At 40.2% G+C, this 23185-nt stretch overlaps 1 protein-coding gene across 4 annotated transcripts in view; it reads right to left on the reverse strand.

Moving 5' to 3' along the window:
* Nucleotides 1-23185, reverse strand: part of HTR2A (5-hydroxytryptamine receptor 2A) — a 112236-nt gene that overhangs the window by 83912 nt on the left and 5139 nt on the right. The gene's annotated exons all lie outside the window — the stretch shown is intronic.

The following is a 23185-nucleotide window of genomic DNA, read 5'->3' on the forward strand; positions in this document are numbered from 1 at the left end:
GTCTTGGAGGGTGAAGGCATTTACACGAACAGAAAGCTATGCAGCAGGTCGTGCATTTGGAGGAATCAACCACATGACCATAAGCAAACCTCAACTCAAGGAATTACATACTACCTATCTAACATTTCCTTAAAACATTGCTGGTGGTCTTATTTTTTCTGAAATGAGAGAATTAATACCCTAAAAGATGTATAATTATTATACCTAGTTTTATGAGAGAACCTGCTCATAGGGAATATATGTTGAATTCCTTATTTATATATTTTTCAAATATTTCAAAAAAAATTTTTTTAGAGAGAGAGGAACATCAAGGTGAGAGAGACATATCAATCGTCTTTCTCCTTCACACCTTCTAATGAGGATAAAACACACAACCTGGGCATGTGCCCTGACTGGGAATTGAACCAGAACCTCTCAGCCCTGAGACCACTAAATCCACTAAGTCATACCAGCTGGGCTCAATTCCCTATATTTAACTAAATTTCTATTTTATCCTTTATACATCATTGTTATAATTTATCTTCAGACACTTTCCCAAAGAATTCTGGAGAGGCTACTCATTCTTAAATCATCACAATGTGCTTTATAAACGACATCTACCTTCATCAGCTACTAAAATATTGCTATTTATAAAGATGGAAAAAATTTATTCACAGCTAAATTAACATTCCAAACAAAAAATTTCAATACTTACATAAATATTTCTAAACATGAAATTTAGGAAAACAACTTTTTGCAGCTCTTTACTTTTTTATTCCCAGGTTGCTCGATATAACTTGTGGTAATAAAGTAACTTTAAGGAATCTGAAGGAAGTAGAAAAGGAAACTAGATTAAGAAATCAAAAGGACCCAGCTGGTGTGGCTCAATGGACTGAGCATCAACCCATGCACCAAGAGGTTGCTGGTTCAATTCCCAGTCAGGGCACATGCCCAGGTTGTGGACTAGATCCGCAGTGGGGGGCATGCAGTGGGGGGCATGCAGGAGGTGGCCAGTCGATGTTCTCTCTCATCGATGTTTCTCTCTCCCTCTCCCTTCCTCTCTCTCTCAGATCCATAAAGAAAAAATAAGGGGGGGGGGGAGTTGAAGTAGATAAGACACCAAAAGCACAAACAGAAAAAAAAGAGATAAATTGAACTTCACCATAATTAAACTTATGTGTGTCTAAGGACATTATAAAAAATGACAACCTATAAATGGAATAAAATATTTACAAATCATATCTGAAAATTTTAATATCCAGAATATATATCTCTATATATATTCCTAAAACTCAACAAAAGAAGCATCCCAATTAAATGGACAAAGGACTTGAATAGACACTCTTCAAAGAAGATATACAAAGGCCAATAAGTACGGGAAATGACATTAGTCACTAAGGAAATGCAAATTAAAGTCACAATAAGATCCTAATTCATACATACTAAGATGGCTAGAATAAAAAACAAAAAAAAAACAAGTTTGCTATGAAAAATGGCACTCTTATACTTTGCTGATGGTAATGTAAAATGTTATAGTTACTGTAGAAAAGATTTGGCAGTTCCTCAAAAAGCTAAACATAGAGTTGCCATATGACCCAGCAATTCCATTCCTTGGTAAATAAAATAATTGAAAACAGGACTAGAACAAATCCTTGTATGCCAAAGTTAATCACAGCCTCATTTACAATAGCCGGAAGGTGGAAAGAACCCAAGTGTCCATCAACAGAAGTCAATGAACAAAATGTACATACAATGGACTATTATAAAAATGATTGAAGTTTTGATACATGCTATAATACAGATGAACTTTGCAGACATGCTAAATGAAGTAAGCCAGGCACAAAAGGACAAATATAATTCCATTTATGTAAAATATCTAAAATGGACAAATTCATAGACAAATAGATTAGAGGTTACCAGAAGCTGGGGTCAGAGGTAATGAGGAGTAATTGCTTAATGGATAGAGTTCTTGTTTGGGGTAATAAGTTTGGAAATAAATAGTGGTAATAGTTGCACAAGATTGTAAAGGTAATACCATTGAATTAATACTTAAAAATAGTTAAAATGGCACATTTGTTATTTTACAGCAAAAAAATTTTAAACTGCATGTCTTTCTTTATGATTAAAAAGAAATTCAACTTCTAAATTGGTCAAGTAAAAGCTTTCTTAAACAGGAAAAAAGTGAAGAAATTACCAAAGTAAATATAGAGGTTATTATAGGTCAATGAAACTAAAAGGACAAATATAGACTAATGACAGGATAAAATAAAATAAATCATATCAAATGCCCAATTACTGTTTTGAATATACTACTTTACTAATCAAAACTGGAAACCGAATTGGGAGAATTAGTAGATTATGCTATTAGACCAACACGTGGGAACAGTTTGCAGCCACTAACATCATAATTATGAAGCCCACATAGAAAAATGGAAATTGATAATTAGCTTAAGAATTCAGTAGTCCAAGCTCCTCATGTTAATGCAATGTTATGTGAAAATATCAGAATATAGAATAGCACACATTATCTTTGTTGAAATACATTGTATGTTGGGGACAAAACATAAAAATAAAAATAATACTAGGACTAAAATATTTCAAATGCTAGTGCTTTATTCAATTTTTTATAAAAAGAAAAAATGAAAAATATTGGTTGGCTCAGTAGCTTGCATCTCTATTAGTATAATTACCTGTTGGGCAAAGTAACTTTGGAATTTTGAGGTAGATTTCCTTTTTCCTAGAGTCATACCAATGATATTCCATTTTATTTATTTTTTGGGGGGTGGTACGTGCCCCTAGCGGGAACGGAACCCGGGACTCTCTGGTCTGCAGGCTGACGCTCTAACCACTGAGAAAAACTGGCCAGGGCATGATATTCCACTTTAATCTGAAGACTTGTGTCTAAATTGGGTTAAAATTAATGATATTAGAGATAAACCAGTAGTTTTCTTTTTTGGTACATGTCCCTAGCCTGAACCAAACCTGGGACTCCAGGCCAAACTCCAACTGCTGAGCCAAACTGGCCAGGGCAAACCAACGGTTTAAAGAGAAGTTAAATTCCTATTGTTTTGCTTGGGATCTCACTAAATATTCTCATTTAATACCAAGGCTTCAGGATTCAAGTTATATAACTCTAGGACTATAGGGTTGATGTTAGCCTAGGAATTGGACAGTCCTAGTTCCTCATTTTATAAGTGAGAAAACTGACATGCTCGGGTCACGTGCTAACAAAAGCCAGGCAGCCCAAGTTGCCTGGGACTTAATACTCTGCTCATCCTGCCAGTGTGGCTTCTTGTCCTATGCATGACAACGTGATACAGACAGATGAACTCGGTGCTGGAAGGTGTAACTTCAAAATGTTGTTAGCATATTGTTAATTTATACTAAATTAACTAAATCCATTATCCCTTCTCTCCTCCCGCTCAACTTTTAGAATCTTTTACATTGTGAGAATTATTCTAGCTTACCAGTAACTAAACTTTAGTACACACTAGAAGCTTAATTAATATGGCAAAAGCTTTGGAAAAAAATATGAATGAAACTCGATTCCATTTTTTAAATCTATCCTTGTAAAAAATCTGTAAAAATCCCATAAACTAAAAAGGTCAATTTTGATCTAAAAAACAAAGGAAATCAATCACAACATGTTGCTTCTATGTGATTGCTATTTACTCAATTATTGAAGAGGGGACTGGATTAAAAGCGAATTCCTTCTGGTCCATTGGTCCTCTCCTGGTCGAATTCTATTGCCTGCCTATTTCAGGCTGCTGAGTCACTGACTGGTTTGCTAAGTAATCAGTTGTCTGCTCCACACTGAACCATTATAGAAAAAGTGACAAGCAAATCATCCTGAAAATAGACTACTTAGCATTACTCTTCCTATAGGGTCAATGACTTGGTTGATTCAGCCAAGAACCAACTCTATTTCAAAATAATTACAAAGTGTTAGTATACTTTTCAGGTAGCTAAACAAACTGGTGTTGTAGATATACCACATGCTTTGGTCAGGCCAGTAAGAGGCTTTAGCACCCTTCATTGTATTTTGAAACCCAACTTATTCTGAGGGTGATTTTGAAGATCAAATGGATACAAAGAAATAGAATCCCCTGCTACCAGAACAAAGGCAACTTTGTTCAGAGGCTGCTGGTAATTGTGGGTGTTGAGACTTAACAGTGGAAATGGAATTATAGAACTGGAAAGGATGATCAAAATGTAATTCAATTCTAGACAAATCTCACATTAAGCTTATGATTTTTCTAAACTATTTCAAAAAAGCTCCAGGGAAATTACTTTAGTTGTATCTCTCTCTCTTTTTTTTTTATCCTCATCTGAGGACATTTTTTCCATTTTTGTTCAGATAGAGTAGGAAGGAGAGAGAGAGAGAGAAACATCGACGTGAATGGTCACATTGAGTGGCTGCCTCCTGCACGACCTAACCAGGGCCGGGGCCAAACTGCAACCGAGGTACGTTCCCTTAGCGGGAACCGAACCCGGGTCTCTCTGGATTGCAGGCCGAAGCTCTAACCATGGAGCCAAACCAGCCAGGGCCAAGGTAATACTCTTAAATTTAGTTTTTTCACCAAAGATGATGTGAGAAGACATTATAAAGAATCAAGCCCAATGCACTAAGACACAGCCCCACTCTGCCCTTGAGAGGTTAAACACCGAGTATGCTCTAGTGTTCGGTGTGACAACTCCTTGCACCACTGATTTCTTGCAAATAAGTGTACATGCAACGTACAAATCTGAAAATTTAAAAAGTATATCTGCAATGCAATCTATGAGAATGTATACGAAAAAATCTATCCAAATTCTAAACGGATAGTTCAGGCAAGGCTTCCTGGGCTTCTCAGTTCCTGCTGAGTCAGATCATCCAGGAGTAGTCCCTAGAAATAGACATTTCCCAGTAATACTAATGTACTTCCATTGTCACCTCACAGCAAAGTCATCATTACAGAAACAAAGTATGTTCTTCTCCAACAGTGAAATTGTCTTCAGTTATGGGTCATTATTTTTGTCTATTTCATATTGTTTCAGAAAATAGTCTGAACATAATTATTATGGTTGATTAGAAAAATATTTTCCTTTCAGAGTTCAGGCTCATTCTCAGAGTCTTTTCATTCATTTTTCTTTAACACTCTTACAAACGCTTTAGCAAAATAGGAAGAAAATGCCTTTAAGCAGGCAGATGAGCAAGTGCTGGCTGAGACGCTCCCTGAGGGAGGGAGGGCTGGTAGAACAGTTCTGCAGGCCACGCCAGAATCTAGAGTTCTCCACTCTCCTGAGGAACAGTCCCGATTAACATTGTTACTGTAATTGCTTTCACTTTCAGGAGAAATGTAAACAGTAAAAAATGAAACCTTATTAATATAACACAAATATTTCTTGCTTGAATTAATAAGGCTTGTTCCTGCTGAGTTTAAAGCACCGAGTTATGGAAAAAAGACACAAGTGTGACTTTTAGCTTTTGCCTGAAGTTAGAATGTGAATTTCTCATGGTATATGTCTCTCAGTCTTAGCTTATATCTATGACCAGCTTTGCCAAATCTGTTTTTTTTTTTTTTTTTTATCCTCACCCGAGGACATTTTTCCATTTTTTGTTCAGGTAGAGTAGGAGGGGGAGAGAGGAACAGAGAGAGAGAGAGAAACATCGATGTGAAAGGGACACATCGAGTGGCTGCCACCCGCACGACTGACTAGAGCCGGGGACAAACTGCAACCGAGGTACATGCCCTTAGCGGGAACCGAACCCGGGTCTCTCGGGACCGCAGGCCGACGCTCTAACCGCTGAGCCAAACCGGCCAGGGCCCAAATCTGTTTTTATGGAGAGAAATTAAACCTGTGAAAATCCTGGAAAAGCTACTATAGAGATGTTTACCCAAACTTTCATTTGCTGTACTTTGCCAGGTGAGGTTTCATATGTGAAAAAATGGGCACAGATGGACATATTAGTTTAAAGATGACTTGCCATGGGCGGGGGTAGGGGGGCAGAGAGACTATAAAGGCCTCTCAAAAACCCCTGTCTCTCCCTCTTTTCATTTCCTTATTTCTTTCTTTATTGTCTTCCTCTCTCCATTTTTTTATTTATTCATTTTATTCAACCAATCAACCACCATAATTGAGCTCTTATATATGGTTAAACATACATACATACACTCTTTTTTCTCTTTTATGGCTTAGACCCTTTAATAGATGGCTTTAGGGACAGACTAATCAACAGGGATGCTGTCTTCGAGTATATCCACGGAGCATGTCTGTTAAAACACACAGAATGATAGAAGGTTTGGTATCTTTGCATCATGAGCATCCAGCACATACTGGCTTAATATACATCTTAAAATGATAATGCCTGAACAGAATGACTAGAGAGACAATAGAATGCTGCTAGATGGGACTAGGAAGGTGTTGGGGAGTTAAGGTAGCTGGGAAGCATAAAAGGAATCTCTCCTTTTCCTTTAAGTAGAGAAACCATGGGTACATGGTTTGTAACACATCATGGGCACCTACCAGAATTTGAGAAGCCAGTGCCTAAAATGGAAATAGATATAATAACCAGCCCACTAAATACAATAAATGAAGATCAACTTTATTCCAGACAGGGCTGAATATCTTTCATTGGGTGACACACAATTTTAATAAGCAACAGCCCTTACCTTACCAAATGGATGAGTTAATCGCTGTATCAGGGCAGTAAGAGTCCCTGAGTTAGGCAGGCCTTTGGTTTCTATATCGATTGGATGATTTCTGAAGTTCCTATATCAAATATGTAAACTGGGTGGTATTGTTGAATATAATGAACAGTGTGAATTAAGCTGGTCATGTTTTAACCATTTGGGTGTAGCCAGTAAATGTGGTCATTTATACAAATCTTTAGAATGGTTCATCTGGGAATTAAAACGGAGGAGGAAGGCTTCAGGTCAAGATGGCAGCATATGTAAATGAGGTACTTGCAACCTCCTATAACCGTATCAAAATGACAACTAAACTACAGAACAACCATCATTCAGAACTGCTTGAAATCTAGCTGAACAGAAGCCCTACAACTAAGGAAATGAAGAAGCTACATGGAGACTGGTAGGAGGGGCAGAGATGCAGAATAAGCTGGTCCCATACCCACATGTGGCAGATAAAAATTGGGAGGAGTATCTTGGCTGGGGAGGTTCTCCTGAGGGGCGAGGGTCCCAGCCCACACCAGGCTCTCCAGCCCAAGGGTCCAGTGCCGGGAAGAGAAGTCCCCGAAACTCTGACTGTGAAAACAGAGGGAATTGAGGCTGAGTGAGAAAGAGGGCTGTGGGAGTCCCAGGCAATTCCTCTTAAAGGGCCTACACATGGACTTACTCAGACTCACTCCCCCTGAGCTACAGCACTGGCTGGGCAAGTAGCTCAAAGGCTACCAGAGAAATACATGGAGGAGCTGAATTGTCTGGGGGAGAATTTGAGGGATTGAGCTTTCTCCCTGACAGAAGTGCTGGCAAAGGTCATTGTTCCTACTCTGAGTCCCCTGCCACCACCTCACCCCACACACACACACACGCGCGCGCACACACACACACACGCACGCACACACACACACACATCCTGCAGGTCGGTGCCATGTTTGAGTCTCACCAACCTAATTATCACTATTTCCCTGCCCAGGTGATTCCCTGAGATCCTGACCCAACCAACTTGCAGACTTAACAGAGCTATTTCCAGTGGCTTTTCCACATGAATGACTTGTCTTGGCTCATGCTTCAGACTTCCCTAAAAACTCAAACTAGCAGCATCTGGCCTCTGTGTACCCTGTACCTCTTGTTAAGTGGCCCTAGGCCTGGCACTACTAGCAGCTGTCCTTGATTCACAGCTAGCCCTCTCCTGGGCATCTCCAAGCTCATCACAAGTAGCAGCCATCTGAAGACTGCTTGGTAGCTCATGCCAGGTGGCCCCAGGCAGGGCAAAGGTGGTGGCTGACCTTGGCCTGAAACTCCCAGGAGGCCCCAGAGCCAGTGCATCAGATAGAGAGCTTCAGACCATGTCAAAGCACCACCCAACCACCTCCACAAAGGACACATTCAAGGGGAAGACTCAGTGGGCACCAGAGCCCCACTGAAGTGAATCCTGCTCCATGGGGTGGATCCCTGCACAGCTGACCATACATGGTGGTCCCTGCAGCTGATTGGCCTGGGGGTAAATATCTCCAATTTACATGCCAATAACAATCAAGGCTCAACTACAATAGGTGGGTATACACAGCCCACAAAAGATGGGAAAGAAGGTGGGGGGGGGAGTAGAGCCATACCTGGAGTGCCCAGCTCAGGTGAATGGGGAGGCTGTGCCACTGGACCCTACAAAAATCTACTATATTAGGCCACTCTACCAAGCCTGGGAGACATAGTATCTCTACAAAATGCATAGGACAAACACAGGGAGGCAGCCAAAATGAGAAGACAAAGAAATATGTTTCAAATAAAAGAACAGAACTCCAAAAAAAATAACTAAACAAAATGGAGAAAAGCAATCTACTAGATGCAGAATTCAAAACATTGGTTATAAGGATGCTCAGTAAACTTAGAGAAAGAATAGATAACTTAGTGAGAATTTCAACAGCATAAAGAAGAACATAGAAACCATGAAAAAGAATCAGAAATGAAGGATACATGAAATGATAATAATTTATAGGAATGAACAATAGAGTAGATGAAGCCAAGAATCAAATCAGTGATTTGGTATATGAGGAAGCAAAAAATACCCAATCAAAACAACAAAGAGAAAAAAAGAATTAAAAAAAAGAAAGAAATTAAGATGATGTAAAGAACCTCTGGGACAACTTTAAGCACACCAACATTTATATCCTGGGGGTGCCAGAGGAGAAGAGAGAGAGAGCAAAGAATTGAAAACCTATTGGAAAAAATAATCACAGAAAACTTCCATAACCTAGTGAAGGAAAAACACTAAAAAGTTCTGGAAGCTCAGAGAATTCCAAACAAGATGAACCCAAAGAGGCCCACACCAAGACACATCATATTAAAATGCAAAAAGTAAAAGACTAATAGAGAATCTTAAAAGCAGCAAGAGAAAAGCAGTTAGTTACCTATAAGGAAGCTTCCATAAGACTGTCAGCTGATTTCTCAATAGAAACTTTGCAGGCCAGAAGGGATTGGAAAGAAATATTCAAAGTGATGAAAAGCAAGGACCCATAACTAAGATTACTCTACCCAGCAAAGTTATCATTTAGAAGGACATATACAGAGCTTCCCAGACAAGAAAAAGTGAAAGGAGCCCTGGCCAGTGTCACTCAGTGGTTAGAATGTCGGCCCACGCACTGAAGGGTCGTGGGTTTGATTGCTGGTCAAGAGCATGTACCTAGTTGCAGGTTCAATCCCCAGCCCAGGTTGGGGCACATACAGAAGGGGCAACCAATCAATGTGTGTCTCTCACATCAGTCCCTCTCTCTCTCTCTCTCTCTCTCTCTCATTCTCTCTCTCCCCAACCCTTCCTCTCTGCCACTCTTTCTAAAAATCAGTGGAAAAAATATCCTTGTAAAGGTGAAAAAAAAGCTAAAGAAGAAGAAAAAAAGATAAAAACATGAACAATAAAATGGCAATAAATATATATCTATCAACATTTGACCCTTAAAATCTAAATAAACAGCCCGTCTGGTGTGGCTCACTGGTTGAGTGTCCACCTATGCATCAAGAGGTCACCAGTTTGATTCCCAGTCAGGGCTCATGGCCAGGTTGTGGGCCCAATCCCCGGGGGGGGGGGGGGGGGGGACATGCAGGAAGTGGCCAACTGATGTTCTCTCTCATCAGTGTTTTTATTTTTCTCTCCCTTGCCCTTACTCTCTCTTTAAAATCAATAAAGAAAAACAAAAAACAAAAAACAAAATAAACAGAACAGTAACAGAATCACAGATGCAGAGAACATTTTAATGGTTGCCAAATGGGAGGGGGGTTGAGTACTGAGTGAAAAAGGTGAAGGGATTAAGGAGTACAGATTGGTAGTTACAGAATTGTCACGGGGATATAAACTACAGCATAGGGAACATAGTCAATACTATTCTAATAAACCTTGTATTGTTCAGATGGGTATGAGATTTACCAGGATGATCACTTAGTAAGTTATATAATGTATAACTACTGGGTTGTATACTTGTAAATAAAATAATATTGTATGTCAACTGTAACTAAAAAATAAAAATGACTTTAAAATAAAAAAGGAATAGGAATATGAAAAGTAGTCATTATGAATCCATTTCACAGAAATTAGGAAACTGTAGGAGAAAATTAAGTCTCCATTTTGAAGATGTTTTAAAAACTTAGATAATGGCAAGCCTTAGTAAGTTTTCTCATCAAGGTTCTCATGGACACATTCTAATAGGAATTGGGCAAGAAGTTCCCATCTACCTTCATTTCCCAACAGTCCCAATTCCAGAAATTAAGTATTAATTTAAAAAATGAGAACTGTGAGGACAGATTAGAAACGAAATTTAGGAAGATATTTTAAAGTGATGATGTACTTCATGTTTCTTGAATCCTTGTGGCTAAAACCAAGGCTGTTACCCTCAACCAAGTAAAGGGCCCAGAAAACAGGGAACGGTCAGAAAATGCCACCTTCTGGAGTTAAAACCAAGAATGATTATAACAAAAATAGACGATACTATTTATCTGCAGAAATCTTTCTAGAAGTGACTCTCTAGATTCAGTGGTTCTCAACCTTCCTAATGCTGCGACCCTTTAATACAGTTCCTTATGTTGTGGTGACCCCCAACCATAAAATTATTTTTGTGGCTACTTCATAACTGTAATTTTGCTACTGTTAATGTCTTAGGCTATCCCTGTGAAAGGGTCGTTTGATCCCCAAAGGGGTTGCGACCCACAGGTTGAGAACTGCTGCAAGTCTAGCAGAAAGGTTTGAAAATGTTTCTGATAAAAACATTTCTCTTTGTTTATCAAGATTCCAAAGTACCTCTCTAAAATCAGCCAACATCTATAACGTGACCAATACAAGCAATTACTGACCTTAGGACTGTATTACTATATATATGAGAGACTATTTTGATGACTGTGATGATGTATGAAAAAGTCGGATAGCGAAGAAACCTTCAGCAGCATTTCAGTACTGTCCAGGGGAAAGGCGTTCTGTTTCTAGACAACTGTTTTCAGTTATTTAGAGACAAACATCTCTAGAGTGGAACAGTGCAATTTATCACTGTTGCAGAGTTATAAAAATATCCCTAAAGGACTTTGAAGTTCATGTATCTCAATCCTTTTTTTTTTTTTTTTATCTTCACCCGAGGACATTTTTCCACTTTTTGTTCAGATAGTGGGAGGGAGAGAGAGGAAGAGAGAGAGAGAGAGAGAAACATCGACGTGAAAGGGACACATCGAGTGGCTGCCACCCACACGACCAACCAGGGCTGGGGACAAACTGCAACCAAGGTACGCATCCTTAGCAGGAACCGAACCCAGGTCTCTCTGGACCACAGGCTGACGCTCTAACTGCTGAGCCAAACCGACCAGGGCTCAATCCTTTTTTTAAATCAAGCTATATTGTAATATCTTTCTCCCACATTATTCTCTCTTCTTGGAAAATTCTGTCTCGTTCTTCATTTTCCCTGCTTCTGTTTATCTTTCCATCTTCACACATCTCTCATCCCCAACTCTGTGAGTTCTTTGCATTTTTATTGTAATGGAAAATTCTGTTTTCTTTGATAGCTAGTCTTTCCTCATCAGACTGTAATCTCTTTGCTGTGTACTTGTATCTTAATTCATGCTGAACAAAGTCTGAGAAGTACTCATCAAAGCTTGTGCTTCCCTTCACTTATCTCTGTGCCCCTCACCGGCGTGCAGCGCCCAAGGCCCACTGCGGACCCTCACCAGCTTCATGCTGCTGTTCTCTATGGTCTTCTGAGAGGGGTGCCTACTAGGAGGGAAGTTCCCTTGTAGGTAAATGGATCCAGGAAAATGGGTATATATTACCTATGTATTAAATAAGTCAGTTTATTGGAGTTTGTCTAATGTTAACTTCCAGAGTGTGATCATCCTTCATAAAAGAAAAAAAAATCTGAACTTGCAAAGCTGATGCCTGGAGACCCACTAATGACGAGCTGTGATGGGGAGACCCACCTGAGACCCATGCGCCATCCAGGAGATACACTGCACCTCTCTTTATAGCTGTTAAAACATCCACGTGAAAGGGAAACTACCCTGAGAGGCTATGTAGACTATGACATGACGGAACCTGGCTTAGAGGAGGAGGATTCTCATACACTTTCCAAATAAGTCTTAAAATCTCAAAGCAAAGCTCACCAGCTGGTGAGGAAAATGAACCACCATATCCTTCTTACAGACACTATTATTTAGGCATTTATCATAACTACAGTGTGGTTGGCATAAAGTAAAAAAAATAAGAGCAGTCTGTTTTTATATAAATATTTACTTTCCCCATACTTTACATGAAAGCCTATCTAAAAATAGCTTTTGAAAACAAGCACATAAGAAAATAAAAATTTCTTAAAAGAGTTTTAGGTGTCAGAATCTAGAACTAATTCTTGTGTGGTGTGCATGCATTCCTGAATAGGCATTCTCTATTAAGTTACTAGGGCTGAAGATGAAGTATAGCTTTTATTTTTTCATTTCTTTTATCTAGGAACTCATGATATAGTAGGGGAATAATATGTGAAAAAGTATGATATGTGAAAAAGTAATATATTGAAGGATGACGGGAGAATCAAAGCAGGACAAGCAACTAATCCGTGGAGAGAACGGGAAGTGGAGAGGCCTCCTGGAGGTGGAGCCAAAAGAAATGCAGAAATCAGCCAGGCAAGGAGATGAGGGAATTTGAAGCAGAAGATCACAAATAAATGTGAAATGACATGGGAATTTTGGGCAACTTAGTGTAGCTGCAGAATAGAAGGTGACATAGAGGTGTGCATAGGGACCATATTCACAGGGGCCCTGTCTCTCATTTAAAGATCTGCAGTCTCCTGGCAGCAAAGTCATTCAGGGATTTCCAAAAGGAGAGTGATCTTGTTGAATTTGCATGTTATATGGTTACTTCAGTGACAAGGTGGAGAACGACAGCAAAAAGCCTGCAGACAGGAGAATGTTTATAGTAGCACAGGAAGAGACAGTGAGGGTTGGATGGAAAGAGAAGAATGATTTATAAAACATCTAGTAAGTAAAAACCAAAGGACTAGTCGGTTACTTGGATATGAAGGTGAGGACGAGGAGGAATCAGTCCTGGATGTCTAGTGACTGAGTAGATGTGAATGCCATGTTCTAAGATAAATATCTGAGGAGAAGGAATGGCGGAGAGTGAGTACCCCTTTTGACCAGATAAGACGGAAGTTCCTGTGGGGTTTCTGGCTCGATGTGTCCATCAGAGAGTTGGATGCAGGAGTATGAAGCCCTGGAACAGCACTGTGGGCTAGAATACAGATGGATCAGCTCATCACTGTTCTGCTGACAGCTGAATCCACAGAAATGGAAAGGACCCAGAAAAAGAAGGGAGAATAAAAGTGAGAATGTGGAGAATGGATCTCTAGAGCGTACTACCATTTAAGAAATAGGAAGAAAAGAACTCTACTGAAGAAACAGAGAAAGATCAGAGGGGGAGAGAAGGAGCTGAGGAAGGAGACATTTAAAGAGAAGAGATCAATGCACAGAATTAAATAAATGCATAAAAGGACGATAAGGAATGGTTACAACAATATACACATATATAGATATAACATTTTTTGAGTGGATGAAGACAGTATCCAAGCACATGTGCTGTACTACCTCACTCCTAAAATTTCATTTAATGTTTAAAAAAGATAAAATGCATTGATGAGAATAAATTATAGCAACCCATGAAAAGGAAAACGGTATTTTCTCATTAGTATTTCATAAATAATGGAGGAATCTTTGGAAGACAGATAGCAGATGGGACCTGGATTAGAGGGTAACAGAATTTAAAGAAAGGGCCAAAACAAATAAAAGGAAGAACTGTGGCAAAGGTCAGTAGGGTTTAAGGAAACAGCTTGAAATGCAAACACAGAGTCAAAGGATATACCCGTAGAAAGAGACTGAGGAGCATTCTCAAAGAGATGAAATCTGAGGGGAGCCTCCCGGGCCTGCAGGTTCCTGATAGCCCAAGGCAGGAGGGGGCAGGATGGGGCAGGAGGGGGCAGGAGGGGCAGGAGGGGGCAGGATGGGGCAGGAAGGGGTAGGAGGGGGCAGGAGGGGCAGGAAGGGGCAGGAGGGGCAGGAGGGGCAGGAAGGGACAGGAGGGGGCAGGAAAGGGCAGGAGGGGAGAGTATATGGATACCACTCCTCTGCTTGAAATGGTTAGAAGCAATATGCGTTCCAGTCCTTTCCTTCTCCTCCTCCTCCTCCTGCTTAAGAGAATGATGAGCAAAAGAGCAGAGCCTCCTAGTCCATGAAGCAGGCCAAATCGACAATTAGATAAAGGATATAGAGCATTTCTTCTTTATCACTGGATCATTTAAATTTTCTCATCAGTTGCCAGTAGCCATGGAGGGTGTATGCTAACTGCTGTTTTATTGAGCATGTTGCCCCACAGCTATGGCTAGTCTGCCATGCAGAGAAGTCAGCTGTCACTCTGCCCGGGCCGTTGAACAGCCTCTTACTCATGGGCGAGCATTCTGAAGGACAACATGTCCTCCAAAGCATAGGTTTCTGTGATGTTATACTCATAAATATGAGAAGAGCTGGTCAGGCAGGGGAGATGTTCCTAAATTCTCCTGCACCTGCGAGCAGAAAGGAAGAGGATTACTGCATTCAAAGGACAAGAGAAGGACAAGGCACGAGTGAGAAGTGGCCCTGCAGAGCCTTTGTTTCAGGGCAGTGGCAGCATGGCTGGTGCTACAATGCTCTTGGGAAGGACAGCAGCCCCTCTCCATGGGGCTGTGGGCATCTCTGCTCCTGGACACAGGCCTAGTCACCTGCAGACTGGGTGGTGCTCAGAGCTCCCTCCTGGACCTCTGCGTATGACTATGCAGCATGGCAGGAGAAAAAAAAAAAAAAACAAGAAAAAGGGGAGGTGATTTCATTTCACTCAGGAGAGAAAATGCAAAGATAGACAAAGTTAGACTAGTTCTCCACTAGGTTCCTTCTGTATCCTGGCAGGTGTTCACGTACGTGTGATCTGCAAGCAATGGGACAGAGAAGAGGTTGCCTGATAAATCTCTGAAACCTGCTTCTTAGCTGTCTCCTGGCAAGAAACAAGGTGGGTATGAACCTGCCTGGTCCCAGAGGAGAAAGTCCCAAGTGGGCTCCTCAGACACTTTATTTCAGGAAGTAGAGCTGGACATGGGCCTCAGCAGAAAGGCGAACAGAACACCATCTGGTTCTGAGCCAATTTTATTCATAGCTGAGTTTTTAATTTATTTTGTATTTTCCCAAGCATTTTTCAGAAGACATGGTATAAAAGAAGAATTAAACATGTATAGTTATCATTCCTGTTGGACCTACATGTGTCCGTAATTTTTTAACCTTATGTGTTAAAGTTTTTACTAGTTATATTTGTTTATATATATTCACTTAATTTCATATAGAATTTGAAGCTGCTCACACACACACACACACACACACACACACACAAAAGAAAAACGACCCAAAAAAGTACATAGGTCTAAAAAGTTGATTTATAAAGTTACATGCAATTCCAATGAAAAAGCAATTTTCCCCCTGGAATTAGAAGCTGATAGAAGCTGAATTTCTAAAAAGTTGTATAAAAGCAAATGAAAATGGTCAGAGAAAAATGTGAAAAAGAAGAACAATGAGGGACTACTAGATTTAAGAGATAATGAAATCCATAATTACATATCTTTGATTGAAAGTATGCTACAGGTGAATGAATAGACTGATCATTACAACAGAAAAAGTCCAGAAATAAACCTAAATACAGGATGGGGCAGGAGTAGGTTTACAGTTGTTCGTGTAGACAGTGGTTCTCAACCTTCCTAATGCTGCGACCCTTTAATACAGTTCCGCATGTTGTGTGGGCGTATCTGCATGTGGGCGGACCCGCCTGGAGACGGATAGAGGAGCCGTGTCTCGGTTCCTAAGACCATCAGAAATATGTGTTTTCCAAGGGTCTTAGGCGACCCACTGGTTGAGAACTGCTGGTATAGAACATAATGCAATAATTAATATGTAATAATACAAAAATAAACTTTCCCATACTCACAACTGTAAACCTCCCTGTATACATGAGAACTCAGTGTATGGGAAAGGTGGCATATCAAACCAATGGGAAATAAACGGTAGAAGTAGCTATGTAGAAAAAAATAACATTAAGTCACAGATTAAATTTTAATTGGTTTAAGGGCAAAACCATAAAACAAAACCATAAAAGTAATGGAAGATAATATGGAACAGCTCCTTGGTAACTTTGTAGTGGAAATGGCAACTTTAGTAATATTCAAAATTCAGAAGCCACTAAGAAGAAAAAATCTTTATAACTAAACATTATATAAAAATATATTTCCATGTGAAAAATACCATCAAAAGCAAAGTTCAGTGATAAGTAATACATCAGAAAGACATAGACCGAGTGTGGAAACACAGCCAAAAACCGAATCCCCCTCACTTATGTCAGAAAAAAAGAAAGAACCTTACAGAAGAAAGTTCAAGTAATGTAAACTTATAACACTTATGACATGAACATTATATTTATCACTTAATCAATACAAAAATCTTGTAAGCTGGTGCTGTTACTGTCCTCATTTATTCATTGGAAACCTAAGGTGCAGAGAGGTTACGTCATCTGCCCTGGGTCACACAGTTTATAAGGGACAGAACCAGTAGTCTGACTCCAAGTTCTACAGTATAATCTATGAGCAATAACTATGGAAAACAAAATATAAATTTGCTTATTAACATGAAAAGATACTAAAAATCTTAAATAAAAGCCTAAAAACTGAAACTACAGTGAGATGCTTCTTAATAAATCTGTCCTGCCTAGGTAGAAAGGTGAGTTTCGACTTGGCTGAAGGCCAGCATTCAGTTTAGAATTGATGCATAATTGTCATAGTTTGGGAAGGCAACGTTCCCAAATAAATGTGACACAGCTTGACTTTTCTCTATAAAAGTAATAATGCATAAAATACATGGTCATGCTTATTCTTGAGAGAGAAAAATCTTTCTATTTAGACCCGTTATACTTCAAAATTACTCCATAACTACAAATACATTTCTGAAATGAAATAAATGCAATAAAATTTAAATCAGTGTCTTTGCTTGCATGTCAAAATATGTCAGTGTGAAAAGAGTTGTTTTTTTAATCGGATTTATGCCTTTACCTGCTAAAGATGGATGGTTGACAATAAGTAGCGCCCCATCGTCTCATGTGGCATCAGCAAGGCAAACATCATGAGGAAGGGTTTGCTCACTTTACATATTGTAGTGAAATCACAGTTACCTCTGATCATGCATATTTGTGAAGGAAAAAGGAACTCTACAGAGGATCTCAATGCTTTAGTCTTTTCTGTCAACACCCCTTTACTCAGAAGCTCACAAAGAGAAAGTACAGTTGATTTGTAATTCTATTCATGTTCCTCAGCATTAGAAGGAAGTCTAGGAATAAGTAGAGACCAAGATCGTGGCAGTAAGCAGTGAGGAAGAAGCTGCACATCTCAGAAACAACTCATGTAAAAAACTTGAGTGATCAATGATGTGGTTGCCAAGGTTGCCATTTGTTAGATCCTAGCAAACTTTGAAGGTCAGCCTCCTCCTCTACGAAGCCTTCTTTCTACCATGCAGGGGTAACTGTTTTTCATCATCATCATATTTGTGACACAAGGGAAAATATAACAATCCTGACATTCTTTTAAATGTCCCCTTCTTGACAAATGTGAATTCTTTTAACATTTTCTCAGAGCTAATACATATTTATCTCTATACAGAATTACTATTATTATTTTATCAGAATGGGCTCAGATCATGCATATCACTCCAAAACATGTTTTTGCACTTAACATTATGGATATTCTTCCAGTTGAATATCAAATAACTCAAGCTCGATATTTTTAACAGCTGTAAAATATTCCGATTTAGATAAAAACAACCATAACCCAACCATAATCTAACCATAATCCAACCCTTCCACTTTTCCCAAAATTGCTGTATTAAGGAGTCCTTTGTTTTTCTGTAGAACAGATTCTCTTGTGGGATTGGTAGGTCAAATTCTAATAACTTTTGCTAGACTGTCCAAAAACAAACGATTCATATCACACAGACGGGTTATGAGAGTTCACAGGGCGCCTCTTCCCAAACCACACTGAGCATTTTCACTCATTTAATTTTGCCAATCAGATGGGTAAACATAGTATTGCATTATTGTCTTAAATTACATTTCCATGACTGTTAAAAAGGGTAAACATTTTTTTTTTTGCATGAGCTTTCAATGTCTATTTTAACATGTCTCTGTGAATTGCCTGTTCATATAGTTTATTTCCCTATTGGATTGTTTGTCTTTTCATTGTTTTAATCAAAATGTGTGTTAAGTAGATCAACCCTTGGTCTGTTATTCACATACACTGAAATATTTTGCTTATAACTGATTTTAGCCATAAAAAACTTATATTTTCTCTTGTAGACAGCTATGTCTATATGTTTCTTTATGGTTTCTGTATTTTTTTTTTTTACTTAAAAAGATGTATTATACCACTAGATTATAATTATTTTTTTAAATTTATTGACTTGGAATGACATTGGTTAATAAAATTATATAGGTTTCAAGTATATAATTCTATAATGCATCATCTGTACTTTGTGTTTTATGTTTGCCACCCCAAGTCAAGTCTCCTTCCATCACCATTTGTCCCCCCTTACCTTCTTGTATCTCCCCCCAACTCCTTTCCCTCTGGTAATCACCATGCTGTTATCTGCATCTATGAGGTTTTTTTTAATCCCTTCACTTTTCCTCTGAGCCCCCCAAGGCCCCTCCTCTCTGGCAGCTGTCAGTCTGCTCTCTGTAGCAATACTAGATTATTTTAAAATTACGGAAAAAAAACCTATGTATTGGGACTCATGGTGAATAAGGAATAAATCAATTTAGTGGGATTATTATTTATTTCAGATATATTAATAGAAATCAGTGTAATAATGACTTTCGGATAGAAATGAAAAAGCTGTGTAGACACTTCCGGTCGAGACTGCGGGTAGGTAAACACAGTATCGCGTCCTCCCACAACCACATCAAAGTTACAACTAAACTATAGAACAACCATCATTCAAAACCGCCTGAAATCAAGATGAATGGAAGTCCTACAACTACGGGATTAAAGCAGCAGCTGCATCCAGACTGGTAGGAGGGGCGGAGGCAGGCGCGAGGGGTGGTGGCGAGTCGGCTGGTCCCACACCCACGTGTGGAGGATAAAAATCAGGAGGACACCTCGGCTGGGAAGGTCCTTCCTCAGGATTGAGGGGTCCCCGTCCCACACCAGGTGCCCCGCTCAGGGTTCCAGTGCCAGGAAGAGACTCCCCATCACTTCTGGCTAGAAAACCAGCAGGAACTGAGGCTCAGGAAGGCTGAGGCAGCTGGAGCCCCAGGCAGCTCCTTAAAGGGCCCGCACACGGACTTATCGGACTCTCTCCCTCTAAGCTTGGAGGGGAGGCAGCTCGAGGGGCGCCAGAGACACACAGGGAAGAACTGAGCTGTTTGGCACTGGAGCGAGGGCTGGAGAGGGGGCTTTCTCCGGGACAGATGTGCTGTGAGAGGCCTTTGTTCCTTTGGTGAGCCCTTCCCTGGGGCAGCAGACAGAAGCCATATCTGGGACACCAGCAACCTGGCTCACACTGGTAGCCCCGCCCTGGTAACTCCCTGAGGCCCCGCCCCACCCAACTTTCAGGCCCACCCAAGCTGTTGCCAGTTGCTTAACCGTAGGATTGGCCTGTTTTGGATCCTGTTTCAGGTTTTCCTAAATTCTTTCAAATAAGCAGCATCTGGTAACAGCTAGCCCCATACCGCTCGTTGTTAAGTAATACACAGAAACAAACCTGGGGAGGCAGCCAAAATGAGGAGACAAAGAAACAGGTCCCAAATGAAAGAACAGAACAAAACCCCAAGAAAAGAGCTAAGTGAAATGGAGATAAGCAACCTAACAGATGCTGAGTTCAAAACACTGCTTCTAAGGATACTCAATGAACTCAGTGAGAACCTCAGTGAACTTAGTGAGGGCCTCAAGAGCATAAAAAAGGACCAGTCAGAAATAATGGATGCACAGTCAGAAATGAAGGAGGCATTAACTGAAATAAAGAATAATTTACACAGATTCAATACTAGAGTACGTAAATCCAAGAAGCAAACCATCGATTTGGAATATAAGGAAGCAAAAAGCACCCAATCAGAACAGCAAAAAGAAAAAAGAATCCAAAAAAATGAGGATAATGTAAGGAGCCTCTGGGACAACTTCAAGCATGCCAACATTCGCATCTTGGGGGTGCCGGAAGGAGAAGAGCGAGAACAAGAAATCGAAAACCTGTTTGAAACAATAATGGCAGAAAACTTTCCTAACTTGGTGAAGGAAACAGACATACAAGTCCAGGAAGCACAGAGAGTCCCAAACAAGATGAACCCCAAGAGGCCCACACCAAGACACATCATCATCAAAATACAAAAGGTTCAAGACAAAGAGAGAATCTTAAAAGCAGCAAGAGTGAGGCAGCTAGTTAACTACAACGGAGTTCCCATAAGGCTGTCAGCTGATTTCTCAAAAGAAACTTTGCAGGTCAGAAGGGAGTGCCAAGAAATATTCAGAGTGATGAAAAGCAAGAACCTACAACCAAGATTACTCTATCCTGCAAAGCTGTCATTTAGAATCGATGGACATATAAAAACTTTCCCAGACAAGAAAAAGTTAAAGGAGTTCATCCCCACCAAACCGTTATTATATGAAATGATGAAGGGTCTTTTTGAAGAAAAAGATAAAATATATGAACAGACAAAATGGCAATGAATACATATCTATCAACAATGGAATCTACAAACAAAATAAACAGGTAGAACAGAAACATTCTCATAGACACAGAAAACATTTTCTTGGTTGCCAGATGGGAGGGGGGTTGGGGGAATGGGTGAAAAGGTGAAGAGATTAAGAAGTACAAATTCATTGCTAGACTGACAAACCTCAAAGGGAAAGGGGTTGGGGGGTAGGAAGAAATATACCAAGGAACTTATATGCATAACCAATGGACACAGACAATAGTGTGGGAAAAGGCAGGAGGGGGGTGGGAGTGGAGAGGAGGGGGTCAATGGGCGAAAAATGAGGAACATCTGTAATACATTCTATATTCAACAATAAAGATTTAAAAAAAAAAGAAAGCAAAAGCTGTGTAGAAATTTAAACTAACTGAGATGGAGTGAAGATGAAGAAGACATTGTGCAAGTCAACAAACATGAAATGGGGGCAAAAAGATAAACTATTACAAAGAAAACTATATGGTAAATATAACATCAGATAGGAGGAATAAAACAGATTATGTCCATTGTCACAGTGATGTAGACAGGCTGAATTTCATTATCAAAAGGCAGAGACTGACAGATTTTGTTTAAAAACATCCACCTGTAAGTTAACTGTGAAAATATACATAAAACAAATGATCAAAGCTATTAAAAACGAGGAGATGAGAAAAAAATACAACATGAGGAGACATGGTAACGTCAGTATCATAAAGCGGAATGTAAGGCCCAAAACTGTTCCAGGAGACTGAGGCCAACAAAGCTGTCAGGATGTCAGGAGTGAAGATTCTGGAGTGGAAGCAAGAGTCAAAAAGTAGGGCAATAGTGTGAGCTGCCTTGACCAGTTTGTTAGGACAAACTGCGAGCGTGAGTAGCTCAAGGTTTAGCAGCAACTCACCAAGCTGAGGAAGACACACTGGAGCACAGAGCTCTCCAAAAAGGAGACCACCCTGGCTTCCGCCTGAGGCCATGAAGGGAATGTACTGAGATATAAGGGCGAACCAGGAACAGACCAGGTTCAGGAACCCAGCCTAGATAAACTCTGCCTGACTGAGCGAGGGGACCCATTCTGACTGCCCACTGGAGCGAAAGGACTCCTCTGTGGAGGAAGAGAAAATCAACAGTGTCTGCAATTTCTGTTTTTACAAGGTGTCCAATATTCAATTTAAAACCCCCCAGCTCTACTAACTGACAGAACCAAGAGGAAAAGGACCCTGAGCATAGCAATTCCCAGGTTACTCAGATATCCAAAGAACAGTGACTAATATTTAAGAAAACAGAACGTGGAGAATTATTCCGGAGAACTGGAACCTGTAAGAAGAATCAACTGGATTTCTAAAACTACTTGCAACTCCTCCGATGGACTGTCTCAGTGGTCTGCAAGCCTGGCTGTACCGTGGAAACCCCGGGCTGTCCTAGGGACCTGGGACGCTGCCCCGGGGTCCCATGTGCAGCTGGGACTGAGAACCACACCTCGTAGAATGAGTCCAAGATTGAACAGGCCCAGAGACCGCGAACAGGTTTTGGGAGCAAGAATTATTTCCTAAGTAAGGAGGCACATTCTGCAGTGAGAGTGGGCTTGGTGCTGAAAGCTCAGCCCTGCTGCTCGCTGGCGAGTCACAAAACCCCTCTGCTTTGCGCCCCGAATCCATCAAATAAGTGTTGGCTCCTTCAAACTGTAATGTGAAGTTTGAAAGGGAAAAGAGATAAGACTTTTCCAAATTTTGAAAATCATACCAATGTAATTTGTGAGTATTCCCATCATCAAACAAAAGCTTTGCTATGTAGGGTGGGCCTTGCACAGGTCTTTCCACTCTGAACCTCAATTTCCTCATCTGCAGAGTGGAGCTGCCTGCTTTGCAGATTACACCTTCAGTAGCAAGGTAAACAACAGGAACCAAAACACAAGATATTATATCGTTTGCTTGTTATGTATTTGCATTTGTATTACGAAGCTGTGCATAGACTCACTCCAGTCCTTGATAACAAGCCTGCATCAAGTCCCATAGTCTGTCATGTTAGTAGATACTGACACCCAGGCAGCTGTAAGCAGGTACAGCATTTCTGCCTGCAAGGCTTTGGAACTTCAAAACAAATTCCCAGTTATCTTTGGTTTATGAATAAACCTGTTGAGGTGACAAGTGCAATTGACTTAGGTGCCCAGGAGGTGCCGCTTTAGCTTCTATTACATGGGCTTTCCTGATTGTTAGGTGTGTGACATCAATACTGGCTACAGGTGAATGTGTATAGTCAACCT

The sequence above is a fragment of the Molossus molossus genome, unplaced genomic scaffold, assembly GCF_014108415.1.
Source record: "Molossus molossus isolate mMolMol1 unplaced genomic scaffold, mMolMol1.p scaffold_m16_p_9, whole genome shotgun sequence".
NCBI classification, from domain to species: domain Eukaryota; kingdom Metazoa; phylum Chordata; class Mammalia; order Chiroptera; family Molossidae; genus Molossus; species Molossus molossus.